This window comes from Procambarus clarkii, chromosome 19 (genome assembly GCF_040958095.1).
Source record: "Procambarus clarkii isolate CNS0578487 chromosome 19, FALCON_Pclarkii_2.0, whole genome shotgun sequence".
Taxonomy (NCBI): domain Eukaryota; kingdom Metazoa; phylum Arthropoda; class Malacostraca; order Decapoda; family Cambaridae; genus Procambarus; species Procambarus clarkii.
In genome coordinates, this window is record NC_091168.1 from 37,265,082 (window position 1) to 37,282,931 (window position 17,850).

Sequence of the window (17,850 nt, forward strand, 5' to 3'; positions counted from 1 at the left end):
GCCAAGGTAACGAAATGAAGGAAATGTTCGCACAGTTTCTGGAGGATATCAAGAGTGAGATGCAAGAAATGATGCAGGAAATGAAGAACGAAATAAGCAACCTGAAAAGAGAGCTGACAGCAGCAAAGGAGGAGATTAGAGCCCTCAAAGAGAATAGTATCGAGGCTGAGAATCAGAAAACCACCCAGGGAGAAGGTGGTAATAGTTTTTTGGATGAGAATGCCACAATAAAAGCAACATTTGCGAAAATACTAAAAAAGAATAACTCTGAAGTAATGTCTGCAGTGATGGAGGTGGCCATGAAAGCAGCCACCTCACAGGAGGCGGCACGCTCCACTAGCCAACTGCTGGAAAGGAACAGATCAGTGGTTGCTGTGGGTATTAAAGAGCAGGAAGGCTCTAATAGGACAGAGTGGAATGACAAGGACAAAGCAGCAGTGAATGAAGTACTAAAGGCACTAGACATGGAAGGGGCTGAGCATAGCATTGAGAAGGTTTTCAGGCTAGGCTGGTACAACAAAGACCGAGACAGAATGATAAAGATAGTGTTTGCAAAAGAGAGCACAAAGGAGAAGATCCTATCAAGGAAGAGCTCCCTGAAAAACGTGGGAACATTCAAAAATGTATTCTTCCAGAGAGACATGACAAGGGAGGAGAGAGCCGTGGCGGCAGAAGCAAGGAAGAGGCGCAGGGCGAGAGGGGAAAACCAGGAAGTCACAGCTCCCAACACAACACCCCCAGAGGCGAGGGGGTAACCCACAACCAGCTACCCAGTAACACCAGAAGGGAGGACAACCCCGCGTCCCTCCTCTCCATAGAAAACCCCCCTACCCCAAACCCTCCCTGCCCCCACTCAAATGTTCAGCCAAATCTCCCTCCCCCCACACCCAATCCCCACCCTTCTACCCCTCCCCTCCTCCCGAGTCCTCCCTCCCCCCCCTTTCCTTCCCATCCTCCCTCCCCTTTCACTCCATACCCTCCCTGTCCCTTCCCCTTCACTGGATCCCCCGCCCCTCATCCCAGTATCCTCTGAGACCCTGTTATCCACCTCACAGGTCCTCACACCCATGGAACAGCCTCCCCCACCAGCAGAACACTCACCAAGGAGGCGATTTGAGAAGGGACAGAAGAAAGTGAGCCTCAAAGCGATGTACACTTGACATAGATGGAATTACAAATAAAGCAAATGAGCTTGGAGAACTGGTACTAGAGGAAAACCCAGACATAATAGCCCTCACAGAAACAAAGATCACGAAAACGATAACAAACGCAGTGTTCCCACAGGACTATTATGTTATGAGGAAAGAGAGGGAAGGAAGAGGTGGGGGTGGTGTAGCTCTGCTGGTAAGAAAAGGCTGGGATTTTGAGGAGATGGATATTCAGGGCTGTGAAGGTTTCAGTGACTACATAGCAGGTACTGTAACAAATGGAGGGAAAAAAATTATAGTCGTAGTCATATATAATCCACCACCAAATGACAGAAGACCTAGACAGGAATATGATAGAAACAACATGGCCACCATTAACATAACAGAAAGAGCAGCTTCTGTTGCTAGCATGAATGGATCTGGACTACTAATTATGGGAGACTTCAACCATGGGAAGATAGATTGGAAGAACGGAGACCCGCATGGAGGACCAGAAACATGGAGAGCTAAGCTGCTGGACGTGGCAACAAGAAACTTTCTAAGCCAGCACATCAAAGAACCAACAAGAATGAGAGGAGAAGATGAACCAGCAATGCTTGATTTGATATTTACCCTAAATGAGTGGGATATAAGGGAAGTTAAGATGGAAGCGCCCTTGGGAATGAGTGACCACAGTGTATTGAACTTTGAGTACCTGGTAGAGCTAGGACTTATCTCCCCCAAAAAAGAACTAGGAATCAAAAGGCTGGCATACCGAAAGGGGAATTATGAACAGATGAGAAGTTTCCTAAGTGAAATACCTTGGGACACAGACCTCAGAGATAAGTCTGTACAGGGTATGATGGACTATGTTACCCAAAAGTGTCAGGAGGCAGTAAACAGGTTCATCCCGGCCCAAAGGGAAAAATCCGAGAAGCAACAGAAGAATCCATGGTATAATAGGGCATGTATGGAAGCTAAGAAACTGAACAAATGGCGTGGAGGAACTTCCGGAATAACAGAACACCAGAAAGCAGAGAGAGATACCAGAGAACCAGGAATGAGTACGTCAGGGTGAGAAGAGAAGCAGAGAAAAGTTTTGAAAATGACATAGCAAACAAAGCCAAGACCGAACCAAAGCTACTCCACAGTCACATCAGAAGGAAAACAACAGTGAAAGAACAGGTATTGAAACTTCGAACAGGCGAGGACAGGTATACAGAGAATGACAGAGAGGTGTGTGAAGAACTCACCAAGAGGTTCCAGGAGGTCTTCACAATAGAACAAGGTGAGGTCACTGTGCTAGGAGAAAGGGAGGTAAACCAGGCGGCCTTGGAAGAGTTCGAAATTACGAGAGAGGAGGTCAAGAGACACCTGCTGGATCTGGATGTTAGAAAGGCTGTTGGTCCAGATGGGATCTCACCATGGGTACTGAAAGAGTGTGCAGAGGCACTTTGCTTGCCACTCTCCATAGTGTATAGTAAGTCACTGGAGACGGGAGACCTACCAGAAATATGGAAGACAGCGAATGTGGTCCCAATATACAAAAAGGGCGACAGGCAAGAGGCACTGAACTACAGGCTAGTGTCCTTGACTTGTATACCATGCAAGGTGATGGAGAAGATCGTGAGAAATAACCTGGTAACACATCTGGAGAGAAGGGACTTCGTGACAAATCGCCAACATGGGTTCAGGGAGGGTAAACCTTGCCTTACAGGCTTGATAGAATTCTATGATCAGGTGACAAAGATTAAGCAAGAAAGAGAGGGCTGGGCGGACTGCATTTTCTTTGATTGTCGGAAAGCCTTTGACACAGTACCGCATAAGAGGCCAACCCGTTCTCGCATAGGTGACATACTTAACATAATAGTTTCCTTTGAAAAGCTTCATAGAAAACACCGACCTTACCTAACCTACTTAGTGTGTTAAGATAAGCATCTTATTGCTTCGTAATTACAATTATTACCTAACCTATACCTATAATAGGTTAAGTAACAATTGTAATTACGAAGCTATAAGATGCTTATTTTAACATACTAAGTAGGTTAGGTAAGGTCGGTGTTTTCTATGAAGCTTTTCAAGGGAAACTATTATGTTTAGTATGTCACCTATGCACCTAACTAATAAGTCAATATTGACTTATTAAATTTGCGAGAACGGGTTGAAGAGGCTGGTACATAAGCTGGAGAGACAGGCAGGTGTAGCTGGTAAGGTGTTCCAGTGGATAAGGGAGTATCTAAGCAATAGGAAGCAGAGAGTTACGGTGAGGGTGAGACCTCCGATTGGCGTGAAGTCACCAGTGGAGTCCCACAGGGCTCTGTACTCGGTCCTATCTTGTTTCTGATATATGTAAATGATCTCCCGGAGGGTATCAATTCATTTCTCTCGATGTTTGCGGATGATGCTAAAATTATGAGAAGGATTAAAACAGAAGAGGACTGTTTGAGGCTTCAAGAAGACCTAGACAAGCTGAAGGAATGGTCGAACAAATGGTTGTTAGAGTTTAACCCAACCAAATGTAATGTAATGAACATAGGTGTAGGGGGCAGGAGGCCAGATACAAGGTATCATCTGGGAGAGGAAATTCTTCATGAGTCAGAGAAGGAAAAAGACTTGGGGGTTGATATCACGCCAGACCTGTCTCCTGCAGCACATATCAAGCGGATAACATCAGCGGCATATGCCAGGCTGGCCAACATACGAACGGCATTCAGAAACTTGTGTAAAGAATCATTCAGAAATTTGTATACCACATATGTCAGGCCAATCCTGGAGTATGCAGCCCCAGCATGGAGTCCATATCTAGTCAAGGATAGGACTAAACTGGAAAAGGTTCAAAGGTTTGCCACCAGACTAGTACCCGAGCTGAGAGGCATGAGCTACGAGGAGAAACTACGGGAATTAAACCTCACTTCGTTGGAAGACAGAAGAGTTAGGGGGGACATGATCACCACATTCAAGATTCTGAAGGGAATTGATAGGGTAGATAAAGACAGTCTATTTAACACAAGGGGAACACGCACAAGGGGACACAGGTGGAAACTGAGTGCCCAAATGAGCCACAGAGATATTAGAAAGAACTTTTTTAGTGTCAGAGTGGTTGACAAATGGAATGCATTAGGTGGTGATGTGGTGGAGGCTGACTCCATACACAGTTTCAAGTGTAGATATGATAGAGCCCGATAGGCTCAGGAATCTGTACACCTGTTGATTGACAGTTGAGAGGCGGGACCAAAGAGCCAGAGCTCAACCCCCGCAAACACAACTAGGTGAGTACAACTAGGTGAGTACACACACACCTAATCTTGCCTAACAAACCTTTTGGAATTCTATGATAAAATCACGAATATAAGTTAGGACAGAGAAAGTTGGGCTGACTGCATATTTCAGGACTGCCAAAAAGCCTTTGATACAGTACCGCAAATGAGACTGCTATTCAAACTTGAGAGGCAGGCAAGAGTAAGCGGAAAGGCCCTAGCATGGGTAAAGAACTACCTAACAGGAAGGAGCCAAAGAGTTACGGTAAGGGGTGAGAAGTCGGACTAGCGAACAGTAACGAGTGGAGTACCTCAAGGATCGGTGTTGGGACCAATTCTATTTCTAAAATATGTTAATGACATGTTTACAAAAGTAGAATCCTACATGTCGATGTTCGCGGAAGACGCAAAGTTGATGAGAAGAGTTGTGACAGATGAAAATTGTTAGATCCTCCAAGACGACTTGAACAGATTGCAGAGATGGTCAGAGAAATGGCTACTGGAGTTCAACATGAGCAAATGTAAAGTTATAGAAATGAGATTAGGTGATTGGAGACTAAATGGACAGTTCACAATGAAGGGGGAACTGCCTACCTGTGACGACTCGAGAAAGAGACCTGGGCGTGGACGTAACACCTAATCTAACTCCTGAGGCACATATAAATAGAATAACGACAGCAGCGTACTCTACACTGGCAAGAGTTAGAATCATTCCGAAACCTAAGTAAGGAGGCATTTAGGGCGCTTTACACTGCCTACGTGAGGCCAGTCTTAGTCTCTTAGTCTTTACAGTTGAGAGGTGGGACCATCATGGAGTCCCCACCTGAAGAAACACATAAGGAAACTGGAAAAGGTTCAGAAGTTTGCAACAAGACTCGTCCCAGCATTACGAGGGTTGGGGTATGAAGAACACCTGAAGGAACTCAGCCTTACGGCACTTGAAAAAAGAACTTAGAGGGGGATATGACATGAACGTATAAAATACTCAGGGGGATGGGCAGAGTGGAAATAGACGAAATGTTTACACGGAATAGTAACAGAACGAGGGGACATGGGTGGAAGCTGGAAACTAAGATGAGTCACAGAGATGTTAGGAAGTTTTCTTTTAGCGTGAGAGTAGTGGAAAAATGGAATGCACTTAAGGAGCAGGTTGTGAAAGCAAATACTATTCATACTTTTAAAACTAGGTATGATAGGGAAATAGGACCAGAGTCATTGCTGTAAACAACCGATGCTCGAAAGGCGGGATCAATGAACGATAACCTTCAGACACAAATAGGTCACCACACACACATACACACACACACACGCAAACACACACACGTACACACACACACACACACACACACACACACACACACACACACACACACACACACACACACACACACACGCAAAGAGCCAGAGCTCAACCCCCGCAAACACAACTAGGTGAGTACACACACACACACAATGAAACATCTGCGGCATATGCGAGGCTTGCTAACATCAGAACTGCCTTCAGGAACCTGTGTAAGGAATCATTCAGAACCTTGTATACCGCATATGTAAGACCAATCCTGGAGTATGCGGCCCCAGCATGGAGCCCGTACCTTGTCAAGCACAAGACGAAGCTGGAAAAAGTTCAGAGGTATGCCACTAGGCTAGTCCCAGAACTAAGAGGCACGAGTTACGAAGAAAGGCTGCGAGAAATGCACCTCACGACACTAGAAGACAGAAGAGTAAGGGAAGACATGATCACTACCTACAAAATTCTCAGAGGAATTGACATGGTGCCGGTGCCATGACAGGGAGCCGGTCGGCCGAGCGGACAGCACACTAGACTTGTGATCCTGTGGTCCTGGGTTCGATCCCAGGCGCCGGCGAGAAACAATGGGCAGAGTTTCTTTCACCCTATGCCCCTGTTACCTAGCAGTAATGTAGGTACCTGGGTGTTAGTCAGCTGTCACGGGCTGCTTCCTGGGGGTGGAGGCCTGGTCGAGGACCGGGCCGCGGGGACACTAAAGCCTCGAAATCATCTCAAGATAACCTCAAGACGGGAGATAAAGATAAACTGTTTAACGCGGGTGGTACGCGAACAAGGGGACACAGGTGGAAACCGAGTACCCAAATGAGCCACAGAGACGTTAGAAAGAACTTTTTCAATGTCAGAGTAGTTAACAGGTGGAATGCATTAGGCAGTGATGTGGTGGAGGCTGACTCCATACACAGTTCCAAATGTAGATATAATAGAGCCCAGTAGGCTCAGGAATCTGTACACCAGTTGATTTATAGTTGAGAGGCGGGACCAAAGAGCCAGAGCTCAACCCCTGCAAGCACAATTAGGCGAGTACACATGCGCACACACACACTCACAGGTAATGAAACCGAGGATAAGGACAGACAGATTCACTACAAACAACAAGGTAGTGTGTGAGGAACTCTATAAGAAATTCCAGGAGGTCTTCACAATAGAGCAAGGAGACTTTCCAGAGAAAAGAGAGGGAATAGCTAACCAGTCACCACTTGAGGAGTTTGGGATTATCAGTGGGGATCTATGGAAGTTTCTGATAGAATTGGATGTGACAAAGGTTATAGGCTCAGATGGAATATTACCATGAATACTAAAGGAAGGAGCAGAAGCACTGTGCCTGCCACTCTCCATTGTGTATAACGAATCACTGGTAACAGGTGAACTGCCAAACATATGATAGAAGGCAAATGTAGTCTCGATATACAAGAAAGGGGATAGACAGGAAGTCCTGAACTACAAGCCAGTGTCCCTAACCTGCATACCATTCAAGCTGATGGAGAAGATTGTGCGAAAAAGCTTTTGAAACATCTGGAGCGAAGGAACTTTTTGACACAACACCAACATGCGTTCAGGGATGGCAAGTTCTGCCTCACAGGATTAATTAAATTTTACGATCAGACATAAAAAAATCAGGCAAGAAAGAGAGGGGTGCGCAGACTGCATATTTTTGGATTGCCAGAAAGCCTTTGGCACAGTACCACACAAGAGACTAGTGCAAAAGCTAGAGAAGCAGGCAGGAGTAAAAGGGAAGGTTCTCCATTGGATAAGGGAGTACCTAAGCAACAGGAGACAACGAGTCAGTGTGAGGGGTGAGGTCTCAGATTGGCGAGACGTCACCAATGAAGTCCCGCAGGGGTCAGTCCTTGGACTGTGACGATAATCTCTTTCAAGAGGGATTGAGCCTGCTCTTCTCTACATAAAGTTACGTATATTATACAACAATAAGATGCTACCTTCATGATACGTCTACCAGTAGCACAAAACGTTTTGACCAGGAGGCAAACGTACCCAAGACTCCCCCCTACTCCACACTCCCTCCATGCCGGCTCCGTCATCAACCAGCAAACTACCATTCCCAGCTTCTGATTGGTGACTCGCTGACTGCACACCTGCACTTCTGCACCTAAACGCCTTCTACAAGTCGATGTCTGGGCTTGAACCAGTCATTGAAGTCAGAATATCCTTGTGCTCTCAAGCCGTGAACAACTAACTGATATCCGCTATCAGGTGGATGTTTCTCAGCTAGCGCTATATTCTCAGCACCTGTTTATCACTTTATCTTTATATTGTAGAGTAACGTCATCCCTATTCTTCATTTATGTTATATGTTTTTGACTTGTTTGTTTGCACTGTACATAGCCAAGGGATTGTCTTTGTTTTTAATTTGTTTTCTATATTAATTAAAGTTTCATTGTTCATACTATGTGTTTTGCGAGTCTTCCCTTACTTTACCATGTTTTGCGAGTCTTCCCTTACTTTACCATGTTTTGCGAGTCTTCCCTTACTTTACCATGTTTTGCGAGTCTTCCCTTACTTTACCATGTTTTGCGAGGCTTCCCTTACTTTACCATGTTTTGCGAGTCTTCCCTTACTTTACCATGTTTTGCGAGTCTTCCCTTACTTTACCATGTTTTGCGTGTCTTCCCTTACTTTACCATGTTTTGCGTGTCTTCCCTTACTTTACCATGTTTTGCGAGTCTTCCCTTACTTTACCATGTTTTGCGAGTCTTCCCTTACTTTACCATGTTTTGCGAGTCTTCCCTTACTTTACCATGTTTTGCGTGTCTTCCCTTACTTTACCATGTTTTGCGAGTCTTCCCTTACTTTACCATGTTTTGCGAGTCTTCCCTTACTTTACCATGTTTTGCGAGTCTTCCCTTACTTTACCATGTTTTGCGAGTCTTCCCTTACTTTACCATGTTTTGCGTGTCTTCCCTTACTTTACCATGTTTTGCGTGTCTTCCCTTACTTTACCATGTTTTGCGAGTCTTCCCTTACTTTACCATGTTTTGCGAGTCTTCCCTTACTTTACCATGTTTTGCGAGTCTTCCCTTACTTTACCATGTTTTGCGAGTCTTCCCTTACTTTACCATGTTTTGCGAGGCTTCCCTTACTTTACCATGTTTTGCGAGTCTTCCCTTACTCTACCACAGACAAACAGCCAACCAGTCTATCTTTTGTGAGAGTGACTAGGCACTGACACCAGTCCTCAGGAGGACTGCCGAACATCTACACTCCTACACTTTCCCGTCACAGGACCAATACTGTTTCTGATATGTAAATGATCTCCCAGAGGGTATAGAATCGTTTCTCTCATTGTTTCCTGATGATGCAAAAATTATGAGGAGGATTAAGACAGAGGAAGATAATATAAGGCTACAAGATGACTTAGACAAACCGAATGAATGGTCCAACAAATGGCTGCTAAAGTTCAACAAGAGAAAATGTAAGGTAATGAAACTAGGCAGAGGAAACAGGAGGCCAGACACAGGGTACTGAATGGGAGATGAAGTCCTTAATGAAACGGACAAAGAGAGAGATCTAAGAGTTGATATCACATCAAACCTGTCTCCTGAATCCCACATAAAAAGAATAACATCTGCGGCGTATGCGAGGGTTAACATAAGAACTGCCTTCAGGAACCTGTGTAAGGAATCATTCAGAACTTTGTATACCACATATGTAAGACCAATCCTGGAGTATGCGGCCCCAGCATGGAGCCCGTGGCTTGTCAAGAACAAGTCGAAGCTGGAAAAAGTCCAAAGGTATGCCACTAGACTAGTCCCAGAGCTAAGAGGCATGAGTTACGAGGAAAGGCTGCGGGAAGTGCACCTTACAACACTGGAAGACAGAAGAGTAAGGGGGGACATGATCTCTACCTACAAAATTCTGAGGAATTGACAGGGTAGATAAAGGTAAACTGTTACAGGGGGTGGAACACGGACAAGGGGGCACAGTGGGGAAATTAAGTATCCAAATGAGCCACAGGGACGTTAGAAATTTTTTTTTCAGTGTCAGAGTAGTTAAGAGATGGAATGCATTAGGCAGTGATGTGGTGGAGGCTGACTCCATACACAGTTTCAAATGTTGATATGATAGAACCCAGTAGGCTCAGGAATCTGTACACAAGTTGATTGACAGTTAAGAGGCGGGACCAAAGAACCAGAGTTTAACCCCCGCAGTGCGTGTGCCCCTTGTCTTAAATAGTCTGTCCTTATCTACCCACAGCAATTCCTATAGAATCTTGTATGTGGTGATCATGTCCCCCCTAACTCTTCTGTCTCCCAGTGATGTGAGGTTTAATTCCCGTAGTCTCTCCTCGTAGTTCATACCTTTCAGTTCAAGTACCAGTCTGGTGGCAAGCATATGAACTTTTTCCAGTTTAGTCTTATGCTTGACTAGATATGGACTCTATGCTGGAGCCGCATACTCCAGGATTGGTCTGACATATGTGGTATTCCAAGTTCTGAAAGATTCCTTGCACAACTTTCTAAAGGCCGTTCTTATGTTAGCCAACCTGGCATATGCTGCTGATGTTATCCTCTTGATATGAGCTTCAGGGGACAGTTCTGGCGTGATATCAACCCCCAGGTCTCTCTCTCTCTCTCTGACTCTTTAAGTATTTCATCTCCCAAATTACAAGACGTTAGAAATAATTTTTTCAGTGTTAGAGTAGTTAATAAATGGAATGCATTAGGCAGTATTGTGGTGGAGGCTGACTCCATACACAGTTTCAAATGTTGATATGATAGAACCCAGTAGACTCAGGAATCTGTACACCAGTTGATTGGTCCCGCCTCTCAACTGTCAGAGAGACAAAGCTCAACCCCCGCAAGCACAATTAGGCGAGTACACACACACACACACTGTTACGGCCGCTCTGGGTCACAACCGGGTTCTTTGAAGGTAGAACCAAAATGATAGTATCCGACCCCAAGTTGGTAGTACGCTTTAGAGAAAGTGGCTATGTAGTGCATAAAAAGGGAAGGGATGAACAAAACACTGTTCCTTCCGTCAAGGTATTAAACATCTTTCCACCACCGTTAAGTATATATATGTACACCGTCACCATAAATAATATATGAAGAACAGATAGGCTATCACTACACCTATGTACAATCCTTTCGCTCAGGATATCAAACGTGTTCACATGCAGAGTTCATCAATCCCCGGTAGTTCTTCACTGTCCAGTAGCGTATCCAACCTTACTGGGAAGAACACCGGTGAGTTCACCTGTACGAGGGCCAGCCCACTGACAGTGTCACGAGGTGCCTGTACCCCCACGACCGCTCTCCAGCTACTCCCTGGTAGAGTACCTCAGCCACACGCTGAGCGGGGGTCACAATACAGAGGTAGCGATCCCCTGGCAGCAGTCTCTAGCGACCAGCTAGCAGCACTACTCAACAGGCACCTCCCTGTCGTCAGTCTCTCCCCTAAGCCAGTCCCAAAGGTACGCCGATCTTTTCAGCACTAACACACCTGCAGCTACCACACTGCTTCATCGGCGGCGGCTTACTTGGTCGTTCCAGGACCATGTAGGGAGACCGTGGACGGCCCAAGATGAACTGCTGTCTCCAGTACCGCTGCCCCCAGACGTCCCCCCTGAGGACACAAAAACGTCATCAATGACCTAGCCGATACTGGAGAACTAGGAAATACCACAACCCCACTGGGGAGTTGACATTGTGTTCTGTAGCACACACTAGGTGGCGCTGGTCTTGACGCGTCACCTCACCAGAGGTCACTCACAACGACCCCCTCTGGCTGACCCAGGCAGGAATCTTTAGCCATTTGCAAGTACTCGATAACCATCACCAGATGGCATTGTCCACATTACGTACTATTCCCGGGAAGTTCGGGTGCGGACTCTTAGATGGCGCTGGAACTGCCACTCTACCCCCCGACAAGGGCGACGAGTCCGTAACACACACACACACACACACACCAACCCGTTCTCGCAAATTTAATAAGTCAATATTGACTTTTTTAATATGTGCATAGGTGACATACTTAACATAATAGATACCCTTAAAAAGATTCATAGAAAACACCGACCTTACCTAACCTACTTAGTATGTTAAGATAAGCATCTTATTGCTTCGTAATTACAATTATTACCTAACCTATAATAGGTATAGGTTAAGTAATAATTGTAATTACGAAGGAATAAGATGCTTATTTTAAGATACTAACAAGGTTAGGTAAGGTCGGTGTTTTCTATGAATCTTTTTAAGGGTATCTATTATGTTTAGTATCTCACCTATGCACGTAGTTAATAAGTCAATATTGACTTTACGAATTTGCGAGAACGGGTTGCACACACAGCAGCATATGCCAGGTTGGCTAACATAAGAACGGCCTTTAGAAACTTGTGTAAGGAATCTTTCAGGACATTATATACCACATATGTCAGACCAATCCTGGAGTATGCGGCACCAGCATGGAGTCCATATCTAGTCAAACATAAGACTAAAATGGAAAAGGTTCAAAGGTTTGCCACCAGACTAGTACCCGAGCTGAGAGGTATGAGCTACGAGGAGAGACTACGGGAATTAAACCTCACTTCGTTGGAAGACAGAAGAGTTAGGGCATGATCACCACATTCAAGATCCTCAAGGGAATCGACAGGGTTGATAAAGACAGGCTGTTTAACACAAGGGGCACACGCACTAGGGGACACAGGTGGAAACTGAGTGCCCAAATGAGCCACAGAGATATTAGAAAGAACTTTTTTAGTGTCAGAGTGGTTGACAAATGGAATGCATTAGGAAGTGATGTGGTGGAGGCTGACTCCATACACAGTTTCAAGTGTAGATATAATAGAGCCCAATAGGCTGAGGAACCTGTACACCTGTTGATTGACAGTTGAGAGGCGGGACCAAAGAGCCAGAGCTCAACCCCCGCAAGCACAACTAGGTGAGTATAACTAGGTGAGTACACACACACACGTACCAAGTCAGCTCTGACTCAAGGGAGGGTACACATTTGAGGCCGCACTCGTCGGATAAGGCTTCATATTTTGGGACATCAGAGGGATACAAGGGAACATCGTTGCTGAGTGATAGTACGAAGTGTAACACAACGATTAGAAAAAGAGCAATTTCATTTATTTAAATTGCCCCCAAGTAATTTCACTAGCTACACAAGAGGCTAGTGCAAAAGCTGGAGACGCAAGCAGGAGTGATAGGGAAGGTACCCCATTGGATTACCTGAGTACCAAAGCAAAAGAAGTCAGCGAATCACTGTTAGGGGTGAGTTCTCAGATTGGCAAGGAGTCATGCAGGGTTCAGTCCTTGGACCTATACTGTTTCTGATATATGTAAATAATCTCCCAATGGGTATATAATCGTTCCTCTCATTGTTTGCTGATGATGCAAAAATTATGAGGAGGATTAAGACTGAGGAAGATAGTATGAGGCTACAAGATGACCTAGAAAGACTGAATGAATGGTCCAACAAATGGCTACTAAAGTTCAACCCGAGTAAATGTAAGGTAATGAAACTAGGCGGTGGAAACAGGAGGCCAGACACAGGAAACAGAATGGGAGATGAAGTCCTTCATGAAACGGACAGAGCGAAATATTTAGGCGTTAATATCACGTCAAACCTGTCACATAAAGCCCACATAAAAAGAATAACATCTGCGGCGTAACATCTACAAGGCTGGTTAACATCAGAACAGCCTTCAGGAACATGTGTAAGGAATCATTCAGAACCTTGTATAAAACATATGTAAGACCAATCCTGGAGTATGCGCCCCCAGCATGGAGCCCATACCCAGTCAAGCACAAGACGAAGCTGGAAAAAGTTCAGAGGTATGCCTGTAGGCTAGTCCAAGAATTAAGAGGCAGAGTTTCGAGGAAAGGCTGCGTGAAATGCACTTTAAGACACAGGAAGACAGAAGAGTAAGTGGAGGCATGATCACTACCTACAAAATTCTCAGAAGAATTGACCGGGAAGATACGGATGAACTGTTAACACAGGTGGTACGCGAACAAGGGGTAGAAACTGAGTACTCAAATGAGCCACAGAGACGTCAGAAAGAACGTTTTAAGTATCAGAGAAGTTAACAGTTGGAATGCATTAGGAAGTGATGTGGTGGAGGCTGACTCCATACACAGTTTCAAGTGTAGATATGACAGAGCCCAGTAGGCTCAGGACCCTGTACTCCTGTTTATTGAAGGTTGAGAGACAGGACCAATGAACCGAAGCTTAACCCCTGAAAGCACAACTAGGTGAGTACACACACACACACACACCTCACACTCCCCCCCACCTCCGACACCCCCACACCCCCCCCCCCAAACCCCCACACACCCCCACACCCCCACACACCCCCACCCCCCCACACCCCCACACACCCCACACCCCCACACCCCCCCCACACCCCCCCCCACCACCCACCCCCACACCCCCACACACCCCCCCCCCACACACCCCCACACTAGCGGTTACTCGACTCTTCCCTACAGCTTGCCTGAGAGAGTCCCTCAAGGTTGCTGCCCCACAATCGTCAGCCTTACCAGGAAGATAACCTAATTCCCGCCACCTCCAACCCTCAGGATGAAGGAGAGGATGAGAAGGGGCAAAATGGGAGAGAAATATGGAACTGGGATGGAAAGGAAAGGAAGAGGAAAGGGCAAGTTGACACGGAAGGGAAGGAGACGAGAGAGAGTAGGTAGGAATGAAAAATGAAGAGGAAAAAGTGATAGAAATGATTGAAAGATTCAGATAGTGAAGGAAAGGGCTGCATAAGAACCAGAGAGAGAGAGAGAAGACATATAAAGGAAAAGACACTATAAGAAAGAGAGGGAATACAGGACAGGGAGAATGTGTGTGAGAGAGAGAGAGAGAGAGAGAGAGAGAGAGAGAGAGAGAGAGAGAGAGAGAGAGAGAGAGAGAGAGAGAGAGAGAGAGAGAGAGAGAGAGAGAGAGACAGAGAGAGAGAGAGAGAGAGAGAGAGGGGGGGGGAAAGGAAGAGAAAATGGAATAGGGAGCAAGGAAGAGAATATTGTCAGGTGGAAAAGAGGTGCAGAAGGGGTGAGATGGGGGTCACGCCTCCAGAAATGGGAGGTCGCGAAGAGAAACAGTTTGCGAATTAGGTCGTGGGAGGTCAGGCCAAGATGGCAGGTGTGTAGACTCACCTAGATGTACTCAGCTAGTGTGTAGACTCACCTAGATGTACTCAGCTAGTGTGTAGACTCACCTAGATGTACTCAGCTAGTGTGTAGACTCACTTAGATGTACTCAACTAGAGCGTAGACTCAGTGTCAGTAGACTCACCAAGATGTACTCAGTTAGTGTGTAGACTCACCTAGATGTACTCAGATAAATGTACTTACCAAGATGTACTCAGCTACATGTACTCAGCTACATGTACTCACCTTGATGTACTTACCTAGACGTATTCCTTAGATAGGCCAGCAGGGCAGACATCTTAAGCCCAGGTATTTAACTTCTGACTTTGAAACCTCTCATTTCTTTTTCTTATAAGTAAATATAAGAAAAACAAACGTAAACAAGATGTTGATTTGATTAAGTGAGGGAACTCGTTCCCTCACTTAAGACGTCACTTTTTTAAGAAATTGACTAGCTAGGTGAGTACATCTATGTAAGTACGACTAGATAAGTGCATATATGTAAGTACATCTAAAAGCGTGCATCTAAATGAGTACATCTAGATGAGTACATGTAGATGAGTACATCTAGATGAGTACATGTAGATGAGTACATCTAGATGAGTACATGTAGATGAGTATATCTAGATGAGTACAAATAGATGAGTATATCTAGATGAGTACACCTAGATGAGTACATCTAGATGAGTACACCTAGATGAGTACATCTAGATGAGTGAACCTAGATGAGTACACACAGATGGGTACATCTAGATGAGTACATCTAGATGAGTACATCTAGATGAGTACATCTAGACGAGTACATCTAGATGAGTATATCTAGATGAGTACATCTAGATGAGTACACCAAGATGAGTACATCTAGATGAGTACACCAAGATGAGTATATCTAGATGAGTACATCTAGATGAGTACATCTAGATGAGTACATCTAGATGAGTACATCTAGACGAGTACATCTAGATGAGTACATCTAGATGAGTACACCAAGTTGAGTACATCTAGATGAGTACACCCAGATGAGTATATCTAGATGAGTACATCTACATGAGTACATCTACATGAGTACATCTAGATGAGTACATCTAGACGTGTACATCTAGATGAGTACATCTAGATGAGTACATCTAGACGAGTACATCTAGATGAGTATATCTTGATGAGTACATCTAGATGAGTACACCAAGATGAGTACATCTAGATGAGTACACCAAGATGAGTATATCTAGATGAGTACATCTAGATGAGTACATCTAGATGTGTACATCTAGACGAGTACATCTAGATGAGTACATCTAGATGAGTACATCTAGATGAGTACACCAAGTTGAGTACGTCAAGATGAGTACACCAAGATGAGTATATCTAGATGAGTACATCTGGATGAGTACCCAAAGATGAGGACATCTAGATGAGTACACCTAGATGAGTACACCAAGATGAGTACATCTAGATGAGTACACCAAGATGAGTACATCTAGATGAGTACACCAAGATGAGTACATCTAGATGAGTACACCAAGATGAGTACATCTAGATGAGTACACCTAGATGAGTACACCAAGATGAGTACACCTAGATCAGTACACCAAGATGAGTACATCTAGATGAGTACATCTAGATGAGTACATCTAGACGAGTACATCTAGATGAGTACATCTAGATGAGTATACAAAGATGAGTATCGAGATGAATATACAAAGATGAGTATCTAGATGAGTACATCTAGATGAGTACATCTAGATGAGTACACAAAGATGAGTACATCTAGATGAGTACATCTGGATGAGTACACCTAGATGAGTACACACAGATGAGTACATCTAGATGAGTACATCTAGATGAGTACACCAAGATGAGTACATCTAGATGAGTACATCTTGATGAGTACATCTAGAAGAGTACACAAAGATGAGTACATCTAGATGAGTACACAAAGATGAGTACATCTAGATGAGTACACCTAGATGAGTACACCAAGATGAGTACATCTAGTTGAGTACACCAAGATGAGTACACAAAGATGAGTACATCTAGATGAGTACACCTAGATGAGTACACCAAGATGAGTACATCTAGATGAGTACACCAAGATGAGTACATGTAGATGAGTACACCAAGATGAGTATATCTAGATGAGTACATCTAGATGAGTACATCTACATGAGTACATCTAGATGAGTACATCTAAACGAGTACATCTAGATGAGTACATCTAGAAGAGTACATCTAGATGAGTATACAAAGCTGAGTATATCTAGATGAGTACATCTAGATGAGTACACAAAGATGAGTACATCTAGATGAGTACACAAAGATGAGTACATCTAGATGAGTACACAAAGATGAGTACATCTAGATGAGTGCATTTAGATGAGTAAATCTAGATGAGTACACAAAGATGAGTACATCTAGATGGGAACAACTTGATGAGTACATCTAGATGAGTACACAAAGGTAAGTACATCTAGATGAGTACACCTAGATGAGTACACACAGATGAATACACCTAGATCAGTGCATCTAGATGAGTACACCTCGATTAGTATACCTATATGAGTACATCTAGATGAGTACACCTAGATGAGTACACAAAGATGAGTACATCTAGAGGATTACATCTAGATGAGTACACAAAGATGAGTACATCTAGACGAGTACATCTAGGTGAGTACACAAAGATGAGTACATCTAGAGGATTTCATCTAGATGAGTACACAAAGATGAGTACATCTAGACGAGTACATCTAGGTGAGTACACAAAGATGAGTACATCTAGACGAGTACATCTAGATGAGTACATCTAGATGAGTACATCTAGATGAGACACCAAGATGAGTACATCTAGACGAGTACATCTAGATGAGTACACAAAGATGAGTACATCTAGACGAGTACATCTAGATGAGTACATCTAGATGAGACACCAAGATGAGTACATTTAGAACAGTACACCCTTGCCGTCATCTCCCCATTTCACTTACATTATTATTTTCTTCTTCCTCTTCCATCCTCCTCAGATGCCAAACCCAGAT